Below are 25,187 nucleotides of genomic sequence, written 5' to 3'. Positions count from 1 at the left end.
CTGGTGGTCCAGTGGTAAAGAATCCACCTTCCAATGCAGGGGATGCAGGTTTCATCCCTGGCTGGGGAACTAAGATCCCACATGCTGCAGGGCAACTAAGCCCGTGCACCACAACTACTGAGCTCGCACGCCTCAACAAGAGAGCCCACGTGCCACAAACTACAGAGCCCACGTACTCTGGAGCTTAAGCACCACAACTAGAGAGAGAAAATCTGTCCGCCACAACTAGAGAGAAGCCCACGTGCCACAACGAAGAGCCCACACCACAACGAAAGATCCCACACACCTCAATGAAGATCCCGTATACTGCAACTAAGACCCGATGCAGCCAAAAAAAAAAAAAGGCAATAAATTTAAAAAAAGAAAAGAAAGAAATACTAAGGTGAGTTCTTCAGACTGAGAAGTGACATCAGATGAGGTAACTCAAATCCAATAGACAAAATGAAGCACACTAGAAAGAAATATGAGAGTAAGTTTGAGGATTATTAAAATGTTTTCTTTTTTTCTTCTCTTAAGCTCCTTAAAAAACATATGATTGTACTAAGCTAATTCACACATACATGTGTGTGTGCGCACACACACACACACACACAGACCATTCCACCCATTAATGGCAGATTACACATTCTTTTCAAGCACCCATGGAACATTCACCAAGGTAGACCTGGGCCATATCCTGGGCCACAAAATAAATTTCAACACATTTAAAAGAATTAAAATCATATAAACTATGTTCTCTGACCACAGTGGAAGCAATCCAGAAAGTAATAACAGAAAGACAACAAGAAAATCTTCAAACATTTGGAAGTGAAACAACATACTTAAAGAATAATCTGCAGCTAAAAGAGAAAGTCTCAACAAATTTTTAAGTATATAGAACTAAACGGAAATACAACATGTAAAACTATGTAAAACACAGGCAAAGAAGTGGTGAGAGGAAAAATTATAGCACCATGCTGGGCTGCTATTACACCTGCCTCTGCCCACCCAACAACTGCTCCATCTAATGTCTTTGGGGGTCTTGCAAATATGGAAAGGGGTAAGGCAAGAATGAACCTTGTGGTGTGGAATTGGGATTGAAGGTATCATCATAAGTCACGGTTTTGAAATATGTCAAAAAACAGATATAGATGTACACAAACACACACATTTGTACCTATATATGTTTTAAAGCTTTGTCTATGGAGACCTGGAAGCAGTGACATCCTACTCACAATAAGTACACCTGCTAGATGTTGGTTTCTAAATACCAATCTCCACTAAGAGGAATGAAGGCTCCTTGAAAATACGGGTTATTTCCATGTATGAATCAGGTAACTGCAAAGGAAGCCTAGAACATCTTACTGTGCCAGGAAGAAAGTATGCAAAGAATCATGAGCCATGTCAAAAGGACACAGGAACGACCTTGAAGGGGCTCCCACTAGCCAAATATGGGACAATTTGGGTTTCAAAATAAATAATGATCGATTACAACCCACTGAACAAAAAAGGAATCCATGAGTCCACAGACACATCATTAAAAAATGAATCAATAAATGGAAGAAGAGGAAGAAGACTTTCCTTTTTTCTGACATTCAAAGCATGGGTTATTGAATGTAGACTTATAAATTATAATAATGAAATTACAAGATCATTATTTGGCAGTCATCAGTAGTAATAATTCAGCCAAGAAAAATCAATAAATGCTAAAACTAGTGGGTGAAGTGATGAGGAATGAGATACTTAGTCTCAAAATATCTTTCCCCCCAATGTTTATTAATTATAAAGGAAAAAAGTACCTTTTTTAGTAGAAATCTGGCAGAAAGCTTAGTTAAGTAATCAATTAACATCACCAGTAATGGGCAAATTAAAATCATTTACACCTGATGGGATGCATTGAGAAGACTATCACATCACCTCTGTGATGTTCCTGCCAAAAATACATAACCTAAATTGAATCATAGGCGAAGCATCAGACAAACCTCAACTGAGGAATATTTTAAGAGTCAACTACTCTATAAATTTCAAAACTATCAAGATCATGAAAGTCAAGGAAACATGGAAGAATTGTTCCAGACAGAAAAACACTAAATACAAAATGTGATCCTCGATTGAATTGTGTTGCTAAAAAGGACATTACTGAGACCACTGGCAAAACCTGAATGGGTTCTGTGGATTAGATGATACTATTCTGTCAATGATAACTTCATGATTTTGATGGCTGTATTCCAGATATGTAAGAAAATGCCCTTGCTGATAGCAATTACAAACTAAAGTGTTCTGGAGTGATGGAGCCTCATGCTGGCAACTTAGTCTCAAATGATTAGAAAAGAAACTTCTTTACAACCATTTCTGCAACTTCTGAAAATTTCTAAAGAAAAAAATTTAAACTAACAAAGTTGGGAAAATATAAACATTACTGTTCCTCCCCAGTCTTCACTATCTCATCAAAAAAGCATCTCTATTTTTCCAGCTGTTCAAGACAAAAATTTTGGGATAGCCCTGATTCCTTTCATTTTTTCATTCTACATTCCAACCCGTCAGCAAATCCTGTTAGCTTGTCCTTAAATATATATCTCCACAACTACCATTCCATTCCAAGGCATGATCATCTCTTGTGTGGGTTACTGCAATACCTTCCCATCTAACCAGGCTGTTTTCACTCTAAACCCTCATACAGCAATGAGAGTGATTTTTTTTTTAAGTCAGTGGATAAATAAACTATGACACATTCAAGCAATAGAATATTCAGTGCTAAAAGAAATGAGCTCTCAAGCCATGAAAAAGACATGGAGGAACCTTAAATGCATATTATAACTGAAAAAAGCCAATCTGAAAGGGCTATATACTGTATGACTCCAACCATATGACATTCTGGATAAGGCAAAACTATGGAGACAGTAAAAAGATCTGTGGCTGCCAGTGGCAGCCAGGGAGGGAGGGAGGAAGGGATGAATAGGTGGACCACAGAAGATTTTTAGACCACAGAAGATTCTGTAGGGTATTGTAATAATAGTAGATATATGTCATTATAAATTTGTCAGGACTCATTCAATAAATAACACAAAGAGTGAACCCCAATGTAAACTATGGACTTCAATGAATAAGAATGTATCGGGACTTCCCTGGTGGTCCAGTGGTTAAGACTCCACAATGCAGGGGGCCTGGGTTCGATCCCTGGTCAGGGAACTAGAACCCGCATGCCGCAACTAAAGATCCCGCATACCGCAACGAAAGATCCCGCACGTGCTGCAACTAAGACCCGGCGCAGCCAAACATAAACAAACAAATAAATAAATATTTTTTTAAAAAGAATGTATCAATACAGGCTCATCAAATGTAACAAATGTATCAATATCACACTAATGCAAAATGTTAATAATAGGGAAAACTGGGAGGGGGTGAGGAGGTAAATGGGAACTCTGTACTTTATGATCAATTTTTCTGTAAACCTAAAACTGCTCAAAAAAAAAAAAGTAAAATTCCTTCCTTTTCACATTCAGAAAGGAGGGGGGGAAAAGTACAATGAGATTCCAAAAGAATGGCCATATGAAGTATTGGCAAGGATGTTGTGCAACAAAAACATCCACATTGCTGGTAAGAATGTCAAACGGTACAACCACCTTATGAAACAGTTTGGCAAAATCTTACAACCCATCCATTCCACTCCTACGTACTTACTCAAGAAACATGAAAGCGTATGTCCACACAAATACTAGTACACAAATGCTCATAGAAGCGTTATGTGTAATAGCCCCAAACTGGAAACTCAAATGTCCATCACCAGGTGTATAGTTAATTTATGGTGACAACAAACAGATCATTGGTTGCCTAAGGACAATGGAAAGAGGCAAGACAGTGATGGGACTACAAAAGGGCATGAAGAAGCTTCTATGGGTGGTGGATACGTTCACTATCTTGATGGGGTGATGGTTTTACAGGTGTGTATGTCCAATTTTACCAAATCACATACTTTAAATGTGTAGTCTGTCAATTATCTCAATCCAGCTACAAATTTTATTCTATAATGCTACTAGCACTGCAACTCTGACCACTGACCTTAAGCCGATTTATAAGTTACACAAGTCTCACTACCTTACAGACACCCCTTGCTTTTGATTTTTAAAAAATTACGCAGACTGGTGGCCCCTTTATTTGCCAGACTACAAATGAATTCTGACTCGAAAAAAATAAAATCTGCCATCATTTGTCAGACACATCCCAATTTCAGGTATTCAAAAATTCAGAAGACAATTTCAAAGGAGTACTTCCCCAGTAATACTGGTCACTTCCAGTTAGGAAGAACTGGGTAGCTGGGGGGTGAGAGTTGCACTGTATATCTTTTCATAGTTTCTGAACTTTGTACCATATTATCTACTCAAAACCATATAAAGATCAAATTTAAAGAGAACTTTAAAAGTGTTCCCAAAACATCTTAAGTACTGATAATAATAACAACAATATGTAGCCTCCTAGAATGATTAAAGAAAATACTTACCTAGATGCAATAAATTTGGTTAATTCGTAATAACTTAATAGCGCTAGCTCTAATGTAATTTCAAACTGGTTGAATGATCACCCTCATGTGCAGGCAATCATTTGTAAACAGGCCTGCACATCCTCAGAAAGGCAGAGAAAAACCTAATGTCCATCTAGTGGTCCCTGTTGCCATGATAATCATCATATTTAGGATGTTTTTGCTTCCTTTCTGTTATCAAGTTCTAAAAGACTTTTTCGTTAATAAAATGTTTTATTATTTCTTGAACTGACATTTCAAAAGAACATGTAGTTTATCTGGCAAATCAAATTTGAGTTTTCACATTTCCTTGGGAAGCAGAGTATTGTAGTAGAATGTTTTAGAGTCACACAGGGACTTGCATTCATAACTCTGCCCATTCTGAATACAATCAGAGTATTCATGGTCTTGTTTATAAAATGAAGATATGAGAGGTCATATTCCAGGTTTGTTTTAAGCACTGAATAAGATGCTACGTATAGCACCTAACACAAATACCTAACATAGAGATTCTAACTTAATAGATGTCAGTTGCCTTCTCTTCCACCAAACAACTCAGAGCTAAAGGCAGCTTAAATTCTAAAAAGCAAATTCTAATTTTTCTCCTTTTTTAAGTATAACACAGTAACAATATATTTGTGATCTGTAACATTATATCATACTCACCTGCATTTTAACATTCAACAGGTCATGCTCTCTATAAAAATAAAAATAGCAAGCATAGTGGTTAGGAGCTCAGACTGTGGAGCCAAACTGCCTGGGTTTGAAATCTGCATCTGCCACTCACTAGCTGTGTAATCTTAGGCAAATGACTCTATCTCTCTTTGCCTTAATTTTCTTATCTGTAACAGGAAGATTTATATAGGTATAATCATCACCAGATTGCCATGGAAATTAAACAAGTTAATGTTCGCAAAGTGCTTAGAATGGGCCTAGCATATAGTAATAATTATGTAAATATTTGTTAAAATTAAGTTGATATATTAAGGTTTTTTCTCTTTCTTAGTTCTTAAATCATACTAAGAATGTTAGGGAATTTATTTTAAATGTCTACAAACCTTAATTCTTTTCTACATTTTATTAAATGGATCTTAAAGGAGAATGGGGTAGCTCTTCAGTCAATACTCTAAGAAATTTGGGCCTTTAAAAAACTTTCGGGACTTCCCTGGTGGCGCAGTGGTTAAGAATCTGCCTGCAATGCAGGGGACACGGGTTCGAGCCCTGGTCCGGGAAGATCCCACATGCCACGGAGCAACTAAACCCGGGTGCCACAACTACTGAGCCTGCTCTCTAGAGCCTGCGCACCACAACTACTGAGCCTGCGTGCCACAACTACTGAAGCCCGTGCACCTAGAACCTGTGCTCCGCAACTAGAGAAGCCACCGCAATGAGAAGCCCACGCATCGCAACAAAGAGTAGCCCCCGCTCGCGGCAACCAGAGAAAGCCCGCAGGCAGCAACGAAGACCCAACGCAGCCAAAAAAAAAACAAAACATCTCTCAAATCACTGTAGCCTGATGTAGACGTATCTGTACCCTGACTGGCATTCCCTGATATTTCTATCATGCACTAGAGAGGAAAAAACTCAACATTAGTTCACCAAAGATGTCACAAAATTCCCTTACAATAATGATAATGATGGCTCTCAAAGCCCATTTCCTCACCTATGAAATGGGGACAGTAACTGTGCCTACTTCATGTGATTATTATAAGGCTTAAATGGAACATCTGTAAAGCACCCAGAACAATACCAAAGCATAGCGAACACTCAAAAAAATAATAAGTTTATTTATTAAGTTCAGCTTTGGAACCCACGCAACCTTATTCAGAATCCACTCCTACATGCTACATTATATTGCCTCTCATTTGTCCACCAACACTTAGCCCCTGCCTACTGTGTACCAATATGCTCCCCTCGCTAATCTCCTGGATTTTATAAATGACAAAACACCAAATTCTAAAATACTGATGTCTTTTTAAAATTCTAAAATCTATCCAAAGCTTAAAAAATAAGCAAATACGTATACCTTATACTGGTATAATAAAATCACGGCCAAGGTTACATTCAAAATAGGATTATGCTGAGCACACTCATTTTGCTGGTAGCAGTCGGACACTTTCTATTGCTTATATAAAACAAAACTGCCAAATAATATGGAACACAGTACTTCTCAGTCAGAGCTCTGAATTCAATATATATTGCCAGAGCCTCAAACTCCAACATAAAACCCCAAGGCTAGCCAATTTTCATCAAATCAATTCCCATAATCCCTTTCATTTCATGCTTTGTAAAAAAGTTTTGTGTACCGGGCTGTGTCCTCATGATACAGTAAGCTCCTGGAGGGCAAGAAACATTACTTACTAATCTTTATATCGCCTGAAGCACCTAAAAGCACTTTGTAAATAGCTAGGCCATTAACAAATACCTTAAACCTCAAATTTGAATCTCTTTACTACCACAACATAACACAGCACACACCTGTTTCAGTCAATCCAATCTACCTGCCTTCCCCAAAGGACTTGATAGATCCTACTTCCTGGGCCTTGGCTTCTGTTCATCCCCTGAACACCCATTTCCCCCTCCTCTTTAGGAATTCTTACTCCTAACATTCATCTCAAAACAACTTATTCATCAAACCTTTTCCAATTAACTTAATTGCCACTCTGAGCATTTTGCCCCCTATTTCCCCGGTTTCTGGGCATGATCTCCTACATATCCAATTTGAAAATTCTAAAATTGTTGTCCACTGTGGCTTTTGCCATGTTTTCATTAGGCTAAGCTGACACTTAGGTATCCTTCATTCCTGTAAGATCAAGAGTATTACGACTATCACTATTTAATTAAATACAGCTTCAGTATTTCAATATTATATTACTATCTATACTTTTGTACTTAATTTTATTTTTATATTTTATAATATATTATCTGTGATATTCCCATGGTACTTTGTATTTGCACATATGTATAGTAAACCGTTAAGTCTCAGGTTGCTAAGGACAGTCCCAGTTTATTTTTTAACGTCTTCATTGGAGTATAATTGCTTTACAATAGTGTGTTAGTTTCTGCTTTATAACAAAGTGAATCAGATATACATATACATATATCCCCAAATCTCCTCCCTCTTGAGTCTCCCTCCCACCCTCCCTATCCCACCACTCTAGGTGGTCACAAAGCACCGAGCTGATCTCCCTGTGCTATGTGGCTGCTTCCCACTAGCCATCTATTTTAGATTTGGTAGTGTATATATGTCCATGGCACTCTCTTCATCCCAGCATACCCTTCCCCCTCCCCATGTCCTCAAGTCCATTCTCTATGTCTGCATCTTTATTCCTGTTCTTCCCCTAGTTCTTCAGTAGCTTTCTTTTTTTTTTTAAGATTTTATATATGTGTTAGCATACGGTATTTGTTTTTCTCTTTCTGACTTACTTCACTCTGTATGACAGACTCTAGGTCCATTCACCTCACTACAAATAACTCAATTTTGTTTCTTTTTATGGCTAAGTAATATTCCACAGTATATATGTGCCACATCTTCTATATCCATTCATCTGTCGATGGACACTTAGGTTGCTTCCATGTCCTGGTTATTGTAAATAGAGCTGCAATGAACATTGTGGTACATGACTCTTTTTGAATTATGGTTTTCTCAGGGTATATGACCAGTAGTGGGATTGCTGGGTCGTATGGTAGTTCTATTTTTAGTTTTTTAAGGAACCTCCATACTGTTCTCCATAGTGGCTGTATCAATTTACATTCCCACCAACAGTGCAAGAGGGTTCCCTTTTCTCCACACCCTCTCCAGCATTTATTGTTTGTAGATTTTTTGACGATGGTCATTCTGACTGGTGTGAGGTGAAACCTCATTGTAGTTGTGATTTGCATATCTCTAATGATTAGTGATGTTGAGCATCCTTTCATGTGTTTGTTGGCAATCTATATATCTTCTTTGGAGAAATGTCTATTTAGGTCTTCTGCCCATTTTAGGATTGGGTTGTTTGTTTTTTTGATATTGACTGCATGACCTGATTGTAAATTTTGGAGATTAATGCTTTGTCAGTTGCTTCATTTGCAAATATTTTCTCCCATTCTGAGGACTGTCTTTTTGTCTTGCTTATGTTATCCTTTGCTGTGCAAAAGCTTTTAAGTTTCATTAGGTCCCACTTGTTTATTTTTGGTTTTACTTCTATTTCTCTACGAGGTGGGTCAAAAAGGATCTTGCTGTGATTTATGTCATAGAGTATTCTGCCCATGTTTTTCTCTAAGTGTTTTATAGCATCTGGCCTTACATTTAGGTCTTTAATCCATTTTGAGTTTATATTTATGTATGGTGTTAGGCAGTGTTCTAACTTCACTCTTTTACATGTAGCTGTCCAGTTTTCCCAGCACCACTTATTGAAGAGACTGTCTTTTCTCCAATGTATATTCTTGCCTCCTTTATCAAAAATAACATAATCATATGTGCATGGGTTTATCTCTGGGCTTTCTATCCTGTTCCATTGATCTATATTTCTGTTTTTGTGCCAGTACCATACTGTCTTGATTACTGTAACTTTGTAGTATAGTCTGAAGTCAGGGAGCCTGATTCCTCCAGCTCCGTTTTTCTTTCTCAAGATTGTTTTGGCTATTCAGGGACTTTTGTGTTTCCATACAAACTGTGCAATTTTCTGTTCTAGTTCTGTGAAAAATGCCATTGGTAGTTTGATAGGGATTGCACTGAATGTGTAGATTGTTTTGAGAGGTATAGTCATTTTCACAATGTTGATTCTTCCAATCCAAGAACATGGTGTATCTCTCCACCTGTTGGTATCATCTTTAATTTCTTTCATCACTGTCTTATAGTTTTCTGCATACAGGTCTTTTGTCTCCTTAGGTAGGTTTATTCCTAGGTATTTTATTCTTTTTGTTGCAATGGTAAATGGGAGTGTTTCCTTAATTTCTCCTTCAGATTTTTCATCATTGGTGTATAGGAATGCAAGAGATTTCTGTGCATTAATTTTGTATCCTGCTACTTTACGAAATTCATTGATTAGCTCTAGTATTTTTCTGGTAGCATCTTTAGGATTCTCTATGTATAGTATCATGTCATCTGCAAACAGTGACAGCTTTACTTCTTGTTTTCCACCTTGGATTCCTTTTATTTCTTTTTCTTCTCTGATCGCTGTGGGTAAAACTTCTAAAACTATGTTGAATAATAATGGTGAGAGTGGACAACCTTGTCTTGTTACTGATCTTAGAGAAAATGGTTTCAGTTTTTCACCACTGAGAACAATGTTGGCTGTGGGTTTGTCACATATGGCCTTTATGATGTTGAGGTAAGTTCCCTCTATGCCTACTTACTGGAGGGTTTTATCATAAATGGGTGTTAAATTTTGTCAAAAGCTTTTTCTGCATCTATTGAAATGATCATACGGTTTTTCTCCTTCAATTTTTTAATATGGTGTATCACACTGATTGATTTGCATATACTGAAGAATCCTTGCACTCCTGGGATAAACCCCACTTGATCATGGTGTATGATCCTTTTAATGCGCTGTTGGATTCTGTTTGCTAGTATTTTCTTGCAGATTTTTTGCATCTATGTTCATCAGTGATATTGGCTTGTTGTTTTCTTTCTTTGTGACATCTTTGTCTGGTTTTGGTATCAGGGTGATGGTGGCCTTGTCAAATGAGTTTGCGAGTGTTCCTCCCTCTGCTATATTGTGGAAGAGTTTGAGAAGGATAGGTGTTAGCTCTTCTCTAAATGTTTGATAGAATTCGCCTGTGAAGCCATCTGGTCCTGGGCTTTTGTTTGTTGGAAGATTTTTAATCACAGTTTCAATTTCAGTGCTTGTGATTGGTCTGTTTATATTTTCTATTTCTTCCTGGTTCAGTCTCGGAAAGTTGTGCTTTTCTAAGAATTTGTCCAATTCTTCCAGGTTGTCCATTTTATTGCCATATAGTTGCTTGTAGTAATCTCTCATGATCCTTTGTATTTCTGCAGTGTCAGCTGTTACTTCTCCTTTTTCAGTTCTAATTCTATTGATTTGAGTGTTCTCCCTTTTTTTCTTGATGAGTCTGGCTAATGGTTTATCAATTTTGTTTATCTTCTTAAAGAACCAGCTTTTAGTTTTACTAATCTTTGCTATTGTTTTCTTCATTTCTTTTTCATTTATTTCTGATCTGACCTTTATGATTTCTTTCCTTCTGCTAACTTTGGGGTTTTTTTGTTCTTCTTTCTCCAATTGCTTTAGGCGTAAGTTTAGGTTGTCTGAGATGTTTCTTGTTTCTTGAGGTAGGACTGTATTGCTATAAACTTCCCTCTTGGAACTGCCTTTGCTCCATCGCATAGGTTTTGGGTCATCGTGTTTTGTCATTTGTTTCTAGGTATTTTTTGATTTCCTCTTTGATTTCTTCAGTGATCTCTTGGTTATTTAGTAGTGTATTGTTTAGCCTCCATGTGTTTGTATTTTTTACATTTTCCTGTAATTGATATCTAGTCTCATAGCATTGAGGTCAGAAAAGATACTTGATATGATTTCAATTTTCTTAAATTTACCAAGGCTTGATTTGTGTCCCAAGATATGATCTATCCTGGAGAATGTTCCATGAGCACTTGAGAAGAAAGTGTATTCTGTGGTTTTTGGATGGAATGTCCTATAAATATCAATTAAGTCCATCTTGTTTAATGTATCATTTAAAGCTTGTGTTTCCTTATTTATTTTCATTTTGGATGATCTGTCCATTGGTGAAAGTGGGGTGTTAAAGTCCCCTACTATGATTCTGTTACTGTTGATTTCCCCTTTTATGGCTGTTACCATTTGCCTTACGTATTGAGGTGCTCCTATGCTGGGTGCGCAAATATTTATAACTGTTATATCTTCTTCTTGGATTGATCCCTTGATCAGTATGTAGTGTCCTTCTTTGTCTCTTGTAATAGTCTTTACCTTAAAGTCTATTATTTTGATATGAGAACTGCTACTCCAGCTTTCTTTTGATTTCCATTTGCAGGGAATATCTTTTTCCATCCCCTCACTTTCAGTCTATATGTGTCCCTTGGTCTGAAGTGGGTCTCTTGTAGACAGCATATATGTGGGTCTTTTTTTTTGTATCCATTCAGCCACTCTGTGTCTTTTGGTTGGAGCATTTAATCCATTTACATTTAAGGTACTTATCTATATGTATTACCATTTTCTTAATTGTTTTGGCTTTGTTATTATAGGTCTTTTCCTTCTCTTGTGCTTCCTGCCTAGAGAAGTTCCTTTAGCATTTGTTGTAAAGCTGGTTTGGTGGTACTGAATTCTCGCAGCTTTTGCTTGTCTGTAAAGGTTTTAATTTCTCCATCAAATCTGAATGAGATCCTTGCTGGGTAGAGTAATCTTGGTTGTAGGTTTTTCCCTTTCATCACTTTAAATATGTCCTGCCACTCTCTTCTGGCTTGCAGAGTTTCTGCTGAAAGATCAGCTGTTAACCTCACGGGGATTCCCTTGTATGTTATTTTTTGTTTCTCCCTTGCTGCTTTTAATATTTTTTCTTTCCATTTAATTTTTGATAGGTTGATTAATATGTGTCTTGGTGTATTTCTCCTTGGATTTACCCTGTATGGGACTCTCTGCACTTTCTGGACTTGATTGACTATTTCCTTTCCCATATTAGGGAAGTTTTCAACTATAATCTCTTCAAATATTTTCTCAGTCCCTTTCGTTTCCTCTTCTTCTACTGGGCCCCCTATAATTTGAATGTTGGTCCATTGAATGTTGTCCCAGAGGTCTCTGACACTGTCCTCAATTCTTTTCATTCTTTTTTCTTTATTCTGCTCTGCAGTAGTTATTTCCACTATTTTATCTTCCAGGTCACTTATCCATTCTTCTGCCTCAGTTATTCTGCTATTGATTCCATCTAGAGAATTTTTAATTTCATTTCTTGTGTTGTTCATCATTGTTTGTTTGCTCTTTAGTTCTTCTAGGTCCTTGTTAAACGTTTCCTGTATTTTCTCCATTCTATTTCCAAGATTTTGGATCATCTTTACTATCATTACTCTGAATTCTTTTTCAGGTAGAGTGCCTATTTCCTCTTCATTTGTTTAGTCTGGTGGGTTTTTACCTTGCTCCTTCATCTGCTGTGTGTTTCTCTGTCTCCTCATTTTGCTTAACTTACTGTTTGGGGTCTCCTTTTCACAGGCTGCAGGTTTGTAGTTCCTGTTGTTTTTGGTTCTGCCCCCGGTGGCTAAGATTGGTTCAGTGGGTTGTGTAGGCTTCCTGGTGGAGGAGACTGGTGCCTGTGTTCTGGTGGGTAAGGCTGGATCTTGTCTTTATGGTGGGCAGGACCGTGTCCAGTGGTGTGTTTTGGGGTGTCTGTGACCTTATTATGATTTTAGGCAGCCTCTCTGCTAATGAGTGGGGTTGTGTTCCTGTCTTGCTAGTTGTTTGGCATAGGGTGTCCAGCACTGTAGTTGCTGGTCGTTGAGTGGACCTGGGTCTTAGCGTTGTGATGGAGATCTCTGAAAGAGCTTTCGCTGTTTGATATCATGTGGAGCCGGGAGGCCTCTGGTGGACCAATGTCCTGAACTTGGCTCTCCCACCTCAGAGGCACAGGCCTGACACCCAGCCAGAGCACCAAGACTCTGTCAGCCACACGGCTCAGAGGAAAAGGGAGGGAGGGAGGGAGAGAGAAGAAAAAAAGAAAGAGAAGGAATGAAGGGAGAGAGAGAGAGAGAGAAAGAACAAAAGGAAGAACAGGAAGGAAGGAAGGAAGGAGAGAAAGGAAAAAAGGAAGGAAGGAAGAGAAAGAAAAAAAGAAGAGAAAGGAAAAAAGAAAGGAAGGAAGAGAAAGAAATAAGAGAAAGGAAAAAAGAAAGAGAAAGAAGGAAGAGAGAGAAAGGAAAAAGGAAGGAAGGAAGAAAAAGGAAGGAAGGAAAAGAGAGAGAGAAAGAAAAAAAAGGAAGGAAGGAAGAGAAAGAAAGAAAAAGAAAGAAGGAGAGAAGGAAGGAAGGAAGGGAAAGAGAGAGAAAGAAAAAAGGAAGATAAGGAAGGAAGGAAGGAGAGAAAGGAAAAAAGGAAGAGAAAGAGAGAAAGGAAAAAAGGAAGGAAGAGAAAGAAAGAAAGAAAAGAAGGAAGAGAGAGAAAGGAAAAAGGAGGGAAGGAAGAAAGAAAAGAAGGAAGAGAGAGAGAGAGAAAGAAAAAAAGAAAAGAAGGAAGAGAAAGAAAGAAAAAGAACGAAGGAAAGGAAGGAAGGAAGAAAAGAAAAAGAAAAGAAAGTTATTAAAATAAAAAAAATAAACAAAGTAAAAGTAATTTAAAAAAAAGACAAGAAAAGAGCAACCAAACCAAAAAACAAATCCACCAATGATAACAATCGCTAAAAAACTATACTTAAAAAGAAAAAAAAAAAAAAACCAACAAGGACAGACAGAACCCTAGGACAAATGGTAAAAGCAAAGCTACACAGATAAAATCACACAAAGTCCACCAACTCAATTTTCGGATGATCTGTTGTCTATTCAGGTATTCCAGAGATGCAGAATTCATCAAGTTGATTGTGGAGATTTAATCCACTGCTCCTGAGGCTCCTGGAAGAGATTTCCCTTTCTCTTCTTTGTTCACACAGCTCCTGGGGTTCAGCTTTGGATTTGGCCCCACCTCTGCATGTAGGTCGCCTGAGGGAGTCTGTTCTTTGCTCAGACAGGACGGAATTAAAGTGTGGCAGAGGTCGACGTGACGTTGCAACAGTCTGAGGCGCGCCGTGCGTTCTCCCGGGGAAGTTGTCCCTGGATCATGGGACCCTGGCAGTGGTGGGCTGCACAGGCTCCCGGGATGGGAGGTGTGGATAGTGACCTGTGCTTGCACACAGGCTTCTTAGTGGCTGCAGCAGCAGCCTTAGCGTTTCATGCCCGCCGCTGGTGTCTGCGCTGATAGCCACAGCTCGCAACCATCTCTGGAGCTCGTTTAGGCAGTGCTCTGAATCCCCTCTCCTCACACACCCCAAAGCAATGGCCTCTTCTTGCCTCTTAGGCAGGTCCAGACTTTTTCCCGGACTCCCTCCCAGCTAGCTGTGGTGCACTAGTCCCCTTCAGGGTGTGTTCATGCAGCCAACCCCAGTCCTCTCCCTGGGATCTGAACTCCGAAGGCAAAGCCTCAGCTCCCAGCTCCCACCCGCCCCGGCGGGTGAGCAGACAAGCCTCTCGGGCTGGTGAGTGCTGGTTGGCACCGATCCTCTATGCGGGAATCTCTCCGCTTTGCCCTCTGCACGTCTGTTGCTGTGCTCTCTTCCGTGGCTCCAATGCTTCCCCCCGTCACCACCCATCTCCACCAGCGAAGGGGCTTCCTAGTGTGTCGAAACTTTTCCTCCTTCACAGCTCCCTCCCAGAGGTGCGGGTCCCATTCCTATTCTTTGGTCTCTGTTTTTTCTTTTTTCTTTTGCCCTACCCAGGTACGTAGGGAGTTTCTTGCCTTTTGGGAAGTCTGAGGTCTTCTGCCAGCGTTCAGTAGGTGTTCTGTAGGAATTGTTCCACATGTAGATGTATTTCTGATGTATTTGTGGGGAGGAACGTGATCTCCACGTCTTACTCCTCTGTCATCTTGCAGGTCTTTCCCAGTTTATTTTTGTTGCTCCAAGATCATTATTAAAATACCATCCTTTCACTCTTAAAAGTAGCCCAGTTTGGATAACTAATTATGAGGTCACCCTAATATGTCTGTCTCTCCCCAACCAAAATGGAGTCTATAACTACAGGAACAATGATCAATTTATTTATCTTCAGTGTTAACACAGAGAAGGTAGTCAAACATTTTAGTAATAACTGCACACATGAACAACTAGATAACTTATTAAAAGCTTATTTTACTGATTCCTAAGACATTCCTAAGATTTTTCAATAAACAGTGAATTTAAAAATTAAAATAGAAAAAAAAACAATGTGAATACTTCCATTAAAAAATCACTTATATACTCCAACAACACAATGAAAAAATTACCATTAATAAAACACCCGTACAGCCTTTTAGGTCTGATTATACAAGAGAAGACAGACTGGAATACTATCTTCAAAATGCTGAGGGAAAAATAACTGCCAGTCTAGACTTTCACTCACAACTAAAACGTCATTCAAGAACAAGAGCTAAAAATGTCCAACAAACAGAAATCGTAATTTATCACCAACAGACCCTTCCTAGTTGAGGAACTTCTAAAGGATCTACTTCGTGAAGAAGGAAAGTGATTCCAGGAGAACAAAAGCTGGCAAAAAATTGGTAAACATGGTTAACTTACACAAATATTAATTGTATTAAAAGAGTAAAATGCTTAATTCGAGGAACTGAAAAATAACAAGGTAGAATTATTGTACCAAATGACTATAACAAAAGGAGGGACTCATCCATAGTGGCCTTCTTCTGGAAGCTTGTCCCTTCTACCAGCACCACCTCCAACCACCCACTTGATTACTAAGTGTCACCAAATTAGCTCAGTGTGGTCCCACACCATAACTGATGGTCCAGAGGTGGGCAACTAGCCCAAGCAGGAGCAAACACGGACAATCTTTAGAAACTACAAACAGATTACCAAAAGCAAAGAGTGGAGTCAACAGGTCCCAAATTGTGTTAATGAAGTGCTACATGCCTTGTCCATGTCTCCTCCTATTTCTGCTGTCTGAAATGCTTCCTCCCTTTTTCTACTTGTCTAAACAAGGACCCAGCTTAAGCCTCCCCTACCCCCCTCATCTGGGCATCTTTCCTTCTATAAATAAGAAGTGGAAAATAATTAACCTCTGTGGACTGCCAGTGTACTAGGAATTTCACATACATTACCGCTTAACCTTAACTGCCCTGGAATGACAGCACTTGCTGTCTCTCCGCTCATCACAGCAGTCATTCTTCTTAAAGGATATTACCTTATTTAACAGCTTCCCAACCATGCTTTATGTTTACATGTGTTCTCTGCAGCTTGACTATAACATTCTCAAATACAGGAACCATGTCTTCTACTTCATTCTTATCTCCACTCATCTGCTCTACTTCTCCCCTCCCTTTCGAAATACACCCTTCCTATTTCTCAATCCCTTCTCATTACTACCGCAACTACTACTTACAACAAAAGCTACTATTTACAATATTTTACATTGTGCTGACACTCTGCTAAATGCTTTACAAACATTTCATTTAATCCTCACAATAATCCTGTAAAGTAGGTATTATCTCCCCATTTCACAGAGGAAGAAAAAGGCCTGGAGATTTTAAAGAACTTGCTCTCTCACAGGAGGATGAACCTAGATCTATAAAATATCACTGTGGACTCCCGCAACTACCACATTCCCTACTGTGGTTTCCCACCCCCCACTCTCACCTGCAGTGACAGTTTGTACCATGTCAACTTTTAAGTTCAAACTACATTTCCCAGAATCCTCTTCCCACATGGTTCCAGGTTAGAGCTGGCCAAAGATGGAAATTACTCTCGGAAGATTATGGTTAGATGCAGAGTTACCAGAAGATTGCACCGTGTCTCTGCTCTCCCCTGTACTGCATGCGGCTTTTCTTCCTGATTGCCAACCCTGCTGACCAAACAGCAACCTCAGCCCCACCACCAAAAGCCTGACAGAAGACCACAGAAGAGGTAGCTATGCAGAGGCAACAGCTTTCCATACTTTCCACCAGCTCTACTGTGCAGTCCCACTCCAGCAGCTGGGCATACCTAGCTTCTCAGATTCACCTGCAAACTCTGACTTGCCCACTGCACCACTGCTTCAGGAAGGCTGATTAGTGACTTCTCTGATCTGCCGATTCCCCCTTACAGACTCTGGTTTCCAAGTTTCTCCCACAACTCCGTAAGGTCTTCCTCCTTTCATAAATCCCTTAATTCCATAATACCATAGCAGTTCTTCTTCTGTGATTGACTCCTAACTTATGCAACTACTCAAGCCTCCCCCCATCTACTGACCAAGATCTCTGCAACTTTCCCTTTTGAAATCTTCCTGCATAACCAAATCTAGGCCACTCAGTCCTTTCATAATCTCCAATCAAGCCTTCTTTTATAGGTTCTGAGCTGCCCATCTTTGAAAACAGGCTGAAGTGTCCCTCATTCTAAAGAAACTGTATCTCCCTTACTTGATCCTCCCATCTGCAAAAGAACAAGATTTACATGAGAGAAAACACTAGAGTTTAGTGTTAATCAGATTAACAAAAGCCAATACCAATTTATTAACTAAGGATAAAATAAGCTAAGCACTCTTAAGGTACTTCTGTGCTTTGGTTAGAGATGTGAAGATGGAGAAAGAAAGAATAAGGATACAGAAAGATTCTGAGGGAAAAAAAAATTTGCTGAGGTATAATTTGTCCCAAATGTTTTTTCCATTGGGAAGTAGAAAGCTTCATTCTTTTATGTAATCGTTTTGGGCTTATCCAAGTATATCCATAAATTATTATAAAATTTCTAGTGGGCATAAAAGACTGCATGTACAAATTTTCCAATACTTTTTTTTTTTTTCCTTTTCCAGAAAGATCTTCCCTCCCTTTTGGCTAGAGTATTTCCAAAAGTGTATTTCACTAGTCTTGGCTCCCCATTCATGAGAATAATGTAGTTCTTCTCTGTTATTTTCTAGGGTTCAATGCTTACTATCCTGGATTTTATCACTACACTGATCTATGAGTGATTCTGATTTCTATCGCATCAGTCCTGAAGTTATTCATTCACTCTTTCAACAAGTATTTACTGACAGCCTACTATAGGTTATCATAGTTCAACACAAGGTACTTGGCTATAAACTACCTTTAGGTAAAAAATCTCATTCTGACAAATTAATCACATTTAAAGAGAGCTATTTATCTTCCAAATGCTGCCCTATAACTAACCTTCCCTGGACTGTTGTCATCTTAACAACCTCCTAACCAAAAAAACTTAAATCTCTTTTGACTCTTTACTATTTTCTATTATGTTGTAGATCTCACAGAATCAGAGACTAGACAGGTCCTTAAGAAATCAACTAGGGCAACTTTTTCAAATTCAGAAATGTTGAAGTGGGCTTCCCTGGTGGCGCAGTGGTTAAGAATCCACCTGCCAATGCAGGGGACAGGGGTTCGAGCCCTGGCCGGAAGATCCTATATGCCACGGAGCAACTAAGCCCATGTGCCACAACTACTGAGCCTGCGCTCTAGAGCCCGTGAGCCGCAACTACTGAGCCTGTGCACCACAACTACTGAAGCCCACGTGCCTAGAGCCCGTGCTCCGCAACGAGAAGCCACCACAATGAGAAGCCTGCGCTCAGCAATAAAGAGTAGCCCCCGCTCGCCACGACTAGAGAAAGCCCGCACGCAGCAACGAAGACCCAATGCAGCCAAAAATAAACAAAAATTAAAAATAAAAGTATTTTTTAAAAAAAGAAATGTTGAAGTCACTTTATCACAGTCTATTTCTAATTAATGGCAGATTTAAGACTGAACTCAGGCTTCCTACCTACCATCAGTGTTCAACAAACAGCATGAAATACAGTTTGTAGTTTGTGGTACTCACTTCAGGAACATTAGGCAAGATACATCCCTGAGTAAACCTTCTAACCCTAAGGCAGTATGCAACAGTCCATGACTATGGGACATAACTTTGAGATGCTGATTAATATATATTACATGATCTTAAGAACACATAACTCATCTATCCTTTCTCATATCATGGGGCAAGATTTACATATGCAGGTACATGGTGGTTTGGGGGTGAAGTCAATAGAATGCAGCCAGGTACTGCTCACAGGTCGGATGGTTAATGTTGCACCATCTCTCAAAGTAGATCTTCATCAACACTAAGGCTGAGCTACCTTCTACTTCTTTCATTTCCTTTTAATGTCTAAGCAAATCAGAAAGTTTATAAATATAGTTTGACATTATTTCATACTATACAATAAAATATTACTAATTTTACAAAGCAGTCAACAGGCTACTTAAAAATGCCTAAACTGATTCAAAAATACATTAAAGTCATCATATAAATCATGATATTAATTCTCCTTAAATTTAGGCAGAGGACATTGGTCTCATTTCTTTCATATTAAAACAAAAGAACAAAATATTTTGGGTTAATTTAAAACTCCACAAATACGATTAAAATGTAGCCAAGTCAGTCAAACTTAAGAGTAATCACAAACTTATCAAATAATGATAATGATAATGAAGCATCTTCAAGTCACAAATCTAAAATACAATATGAGTTGGAAGTATTTAACTATTATTTAACAATAGCACAGAAACAACTAAAAACTGGCTTCACCTTAGACTGCAGATCTGTTCTCAAAGACTTACAAAAATAATAAATATTATCTCATATTCTCCCACTAGCTCCTATTAATAATTTTCAAAAACTTTTCGAGGGACTTCCCCCGTGGCGCAAGTCTCTGTGCTCCCAATGCAGGGGGCCCGGGTTCAATCCCTGGTCAAGGAAATAGATTCCACATGCATGCCGCAACTAAGAGTTCACATACCACAACTAAGGAGCCCGCGTGCCGCAACTAAGGATCCCGCCTGCCACAACTAAGACCTGGTGCAACCAAATAAATATTTTTTTAAAAAAACAACTTTTCCACAGCCTTGCCTCTGTGGTAGAGCTGTTCATAAACACTTAATTTTCTCCTGGGCATAAGGAAGTATTTTATTGAACTTCCCCACCCTGTTCAACTCAGGCAGGCACCACCTTTTAAGACTCCTGTAACAGTGCAAAAGGAGGTCTCTTCTGTCAACTCCCTATTCATTTAATAAACATTTGGCAACAGGCATTGTGCTCGGTGTTGGGGCACCAAAATCAACAAAACACTGCCTCTGTCCTTGAAGAGCCAACTTCCCAGTGGAAGGCACAGAGATGTGCACAGTGCAATGCGGTCAGTGGGTGGTCGAGGCAGGTGCAGAGTGCTCAGGGAGCATTCTGTCTGAGGTAGTAGCGCTGAGGGGACCCAATCTGGGAATTATCAAAAGAATACTGATAAAATCATATCTTAAACTATTCTTTTAATTGGTCATTATTAATAATTAAAGTCCACACTAAATGACTAACTGCACAACTGGAGGAGAAACTCTAGAAAAAACTTCTGAAGTTTATAAACCCCACAGCGCTTTTTAAATTTATGGTACTATGAATCTCAAGCGTAACACTCCTGAACACTTAGAAGAAAGGTGGTGAGCTAGTTACCAGAGGAACTCCAAAGAAGATTCTACCCCTATCCTCCTGACAAAGTATGCATAACAAAAAAAGTAAGCAACAAGGGTTAAGTAACAATAAAGGCAACAACACAAGAGATGTTACAAAGCAAATACGTGATTAACCAGAATGAGAAACAGTCAGCCAATGTTCCTAATAAATCCCAAGGATATCCTAGATAAAAGATGAAATTATACAGACATGTTTCTTATAAATGTGTGTGTATAAAGAGGTATACCTCTGCACAACACTTGAGAATAAGGGAGAAGTTTTTTAACTTCCATATATACAGTTCATCCTGTTCATAAAAGAGATGTGTGGAAAACCTTCATGTAAACTTGCTTCATGAATTAAATCATATTTTTAATGAGAAAATGTGTTACTTAAGTTCTATTATGAACCCTTCATTAAAACAATCACCTACTAAATGTCAGTTAATTCGTTGGGAAATAAATTCAATTTTATATTACACACAGTTGATTTATTTCTATGTGGCTTAATTAAAGTGAGGTTTGCCTCTAAATGTAACCAACATGTCTCATTATCAGAAATTCACAAATGTTTACTAACAATCATTATGACGTAAGAATACAGGGTGAAATTTAAAAACTTATAATCCTTGCACTTCACAGAATGGTAGAATTAGGCCTAGAGTTTAGATCTTCTGATTCTCAATCCAGTGCTCCTTTGTATTACACCAGAAAATAGACAGTTTTGTCAAAACGTTTTCTAGTAAAGCCATTCTCCCTTTACTGTATTTCTGGCTATTACTGTGCAACAAATACTGGCTAAGAAAAACTGAAAAGAAACACACTCGTTGAGGGAATTCCCTGGTGGTCCAGTGGTTAGGATTCCACGCTTTTACTGCCAAGGGCCTGGGTTCAATCCCTTGTCGAGGAGCTAAGATCTCACAAGCCACACAAGCTACGTGGCACAGCCAAAAACAAAAAAAAACCACACACACACACACACTCACACACACACTCACACTCCTTGAGACAGATGAAAGAGTACAGGAAAGGACAGGCATTGAATTTTTCCCATTTTTCTCGGGCCAGGTTTCTTTTTATTCATAAGAGGAGATACCTTGAATTCATGATTAAAAATCTTTAAAATCCTAGAAATCAGAACCTAATATAGCTGCATAGATTTTTACAATTCCTGTGATGTTGTTACTATCTATAGACCAACAAAAGATTGTTAACATTGAAATTCAAAAGTTACCTTGACAAGGATCAGCAATAGATGCAGCAATAGATAAAACTATTAGGTGAAAGATTACTGGAGAACAGGCCAGCACTAGAGTGCTAATTTATCATGCCAGACTACTTGCCAACTGCAATGGGGAAAATATACCTCACCTTAACCCCCATAACCAAGTGATCAAACTCAGCATCACAAATAACAGGACTTGACAATATACATCCCCTGATGGGAAGCAATATAAAGTACACAGCAACACTCAGTAGTTATTCTTGCCCAAAATATTTAATTTGAAACTAATCAATCCTTTAAACCTAGCTTACAGTTAGTGTAGGGGGAATAGAGGAACATGCTAAATGACACGAGGGAAAAAAATCAGACAAATCCAGAATGTGACTCATTTTATAAGGTAACTGGCTTGATCTCTGAAACAAAACAAAACAAACAAAAAAACCCACCATTTTAAAAGGGAGAGGTAATGGGACTTCCCTGGCATTCCAGTGGTTAAGACTCCGCACTTCCACTGCAGGGGGCACGGGTTTGATCCCTGGCCAGGGAACTAAGATCCCACATACCATGTGGCACAGCCAAAAGACAGATCGACAGATAAATAAAAAATAAAAATAAATAAAAGGGGGAGGTGAGGCTGTTCTAGATTCAAAGAGATCAAAGAGACTTAACCAAATGCAGTGAATAAACCTTGATGGGATCCTGGTTTGGTGGGATTGAGTATAAAAAGCCGTAAAAGACCGTGCAGCACAAATGGGGAGATTTAAACATGGATGGATACTAGATTACATTAAAAAATGATCAATAAGAAACTATTAACTATCAATAAAAAGTATTAACTAAGAAAGTTAACAATAATGGTATTTTGGCTATTTAAGAAAATGTCCTTATCTTTGGAGATGCAAGCCGACATATTTAGGGGTAAAGTGTCATAATGTCTACAGCTTAGTTTTCAAATGGTATGGCCAAAAATAATATACGCGTATTTATGCACAAAACAAATACGGCAAGATGTCAACAAATGAAACTAGAGAGTTATCATACGGATGTTCAATATTACCAACTTCCTGTGTACTTGAAATTGTTTTATAATAAAAAGTTGGGGCTGGGTTTGGGGGTGGTGGTGGGAGGGAGCCTAGAGAGCTCCAATTTTACAGGGGGAAAAAAAAAAAAAAATCAACCTGAAACCAAAGCTGTGGGCACTGCCTAGAACCAAACATGATTTCATTTTAATATAGCATCTATTAAATATAGTTTACCCCTTTGGTAGCAATAAGGTAAACTAGGAATGAAAGTTCCAACTAAAACACTGCTTAAAAGATTGAATCTATAATGTAATACAATTATTTAAGATAAATCTTTAATAGTTATTTCTTTCAAGAGAGACACATGGAGAGCATGACTGGATAAGCATTCTACAATGATATTATATTCAACAAGACTCACCATACATTTATATTTTAACCAAACAACAAATCAATCTGTGAACCATCCACTTCTTAACTATATAATTCTACCTTTTCTCTACAGACATTACAAAGACATTCAACTACAAATTTTCTTAAACCTGATAATACACTAAAGGAAATTATAAAGTACTACAATTTTGGGCATCAATAAATTTCTTAAACATTTACAACTATGCATGAAGCTTGAACTACTCAAAGGGATTTATCAACACTTTCTTCTGTAAAGAGAAATGTAAAGGAACTTTAGTTTTTCCCTAACCATAACCAAAGAAACAGTACACGCCAATGTTAAAATGAGAATTTCAGTTAGTTTATAAACACTCATTAGTTGCTACATATAAAGGAAAGAAAAAAATCACACCATTAAAAGATAACTTTTTACAATATTCTACACATTAAATTTTGACACTCCACTCAGAAATATTGCACAAATTAACGCACAAATTACTAAGCGTGTTGCCATTGCCACATAATCCAGCAACAAATTTTGCAATAAGGAAATCTCAAGGAAATAACCCAACTGCGAGTTCCCTGTACGCATCAAGAATTACACAAGTAAAATTGTAACTTTTCAAGAAACATGGAGTTTTACCAAATCTATTTCTTCTTTTTGATAAGAGAGGAAATATTTTCTGCTCATTCAGTCCCACTGCAAAAAAAAAAAAGGTAAAGGTGCATGGAGTCACCTTTTAAAAGTAATTTTTTAAAAAAAGAGCCAAGAAAATCATCTGGCTAGGCTGCAGCAAAACACATCGAACAGCCTACATTACGGGCAAATGAACTCTACCTATGTATTTAGAATTTACTCCCAAGAAGAAACTTTCCAGCTATTCTCATTTTCCTCACAAATTTATTTTCGCAAGACCCAGAAATACGGTTCTACAGAAAAGACATCATATTCGAATCAAGACTTTCCCAGATTACCAAGCTGCACGACCTTGGGCAAGTTCCTGAATCTGAGCCTCGATTTTTTCAACTGTAAAATGGGGAGACACGTACCCACCTCACTGGGCTTCGAAGGTGAAGTGAGACAACGCACGACAAATACCGGGCGCGCATTAAGTGGTAAGTGCTAGCTAAACGGTCCGTAAACAGAAAGGGGGCTCGACCCTAACCACTAGTGAACCACGCGGTAACAGGGCAAAGACAAGCACCTTCTCGCTCACTGCATATAACATTTCTGCTTCTGCCGAGGACCAGGGACAATCTTCCTTCCCACAGCCCTGCAGAGTACGCGTCTGACAGCTCCACCGCCCAGCAGTCTAGTTCGCTCAGACCTGGACTTCAGGACAGGATGCAGGGGGCCCGAAGCCCGCCCACCCGGAGCGAGGCAACCACCTAGCGAAACCTCCGCCCCGGGAGCAGCGCACAGGCCGGCGGCGGCCCCCTCCCCACGTCCGGCCCGCGCCCCCGCCCCCACCCCCACCCCCACACACATGCGCGCGCCCGAGCACACGTACCGGCCGCTCCGCGGGCACATAGGCAGCCGCAGGCCCACCCCTCCGCCCCCGCGCGGCCTGTCACCGCGCCCCCCGGTCGGGGGAGGTTGCGGGCCCCCGGGAGCCGGAGGGGCGCACGAGGAGTCGGGCGCGGGCCGGGGGGCCAGGCCCGTCCCTCCTTCACATGGAGCCCGGGCCGGGCGCGTGGACCGTGGCGGCCGGCCGGAGCCTCTCGGAGCCCCTCGGTGCTTCTCGCCGCCGCGGCCCGGAGGCCCGCGGGAAGCTGGGTAGGAAAGGAGGAAGCCGCGGCCGGGCGCCGCCGAGGCCGCAGAAGGGGCGGGAGCGGCGACTCCGCGGCTGGGAGCGCCGGGCCTCCCGGTCGTGGTCGCCGCCGCCGCCGCGGGCCGCAGGACCCCCGAACGCCGCACCCAG

At 39.5% G+C, this 25,187-nt stretch overlaps 1 protein-coding gene across 1 annotated transcript in view; it reads right to left on the bottom strand.

The window, feature by feature from the left end:
- Positions 1-24,929, bottom strand: part of MAP3K2 (mitogen-activated protein kinase kinase kinase 2) — an 86,893-nt gene extending 61,964 nt beyond the window's left edge. The window contains exon 1 of the mRNA XM_061199124.1: positions 24,777-24,929. The gene's annotated coding sequence lies outside the window, so the exon portion shown is untranslated. The remainder of the gene's footprint in view (positions 1-24,776) is intronic.
- Between the last annotated feature and the right edge of the window lie 258 nt (positions 24,930-25,187).

The sequence above is a fragment of the Eubalaena glacialis genome, chromosome 1 (assembly GCF_028564815.1).
Source record: "Eubalaena glacialis isolate mEubGla1 chromosome 1, mEubGla1.1.hap2.+ XY, whole genome shotgun sequence".
Classification (NCBI taxonomy): Eukaryota; Metazoa; Chordata; class Mammalia; order Artiodactyla; family Balaenidae; genus Eubalaena; species Eubalaena glacialis.
Note: the sequence above shows the minus strand (reverse complement) of the source record. Positions and strands in the feature narration are given on the sequence as shown.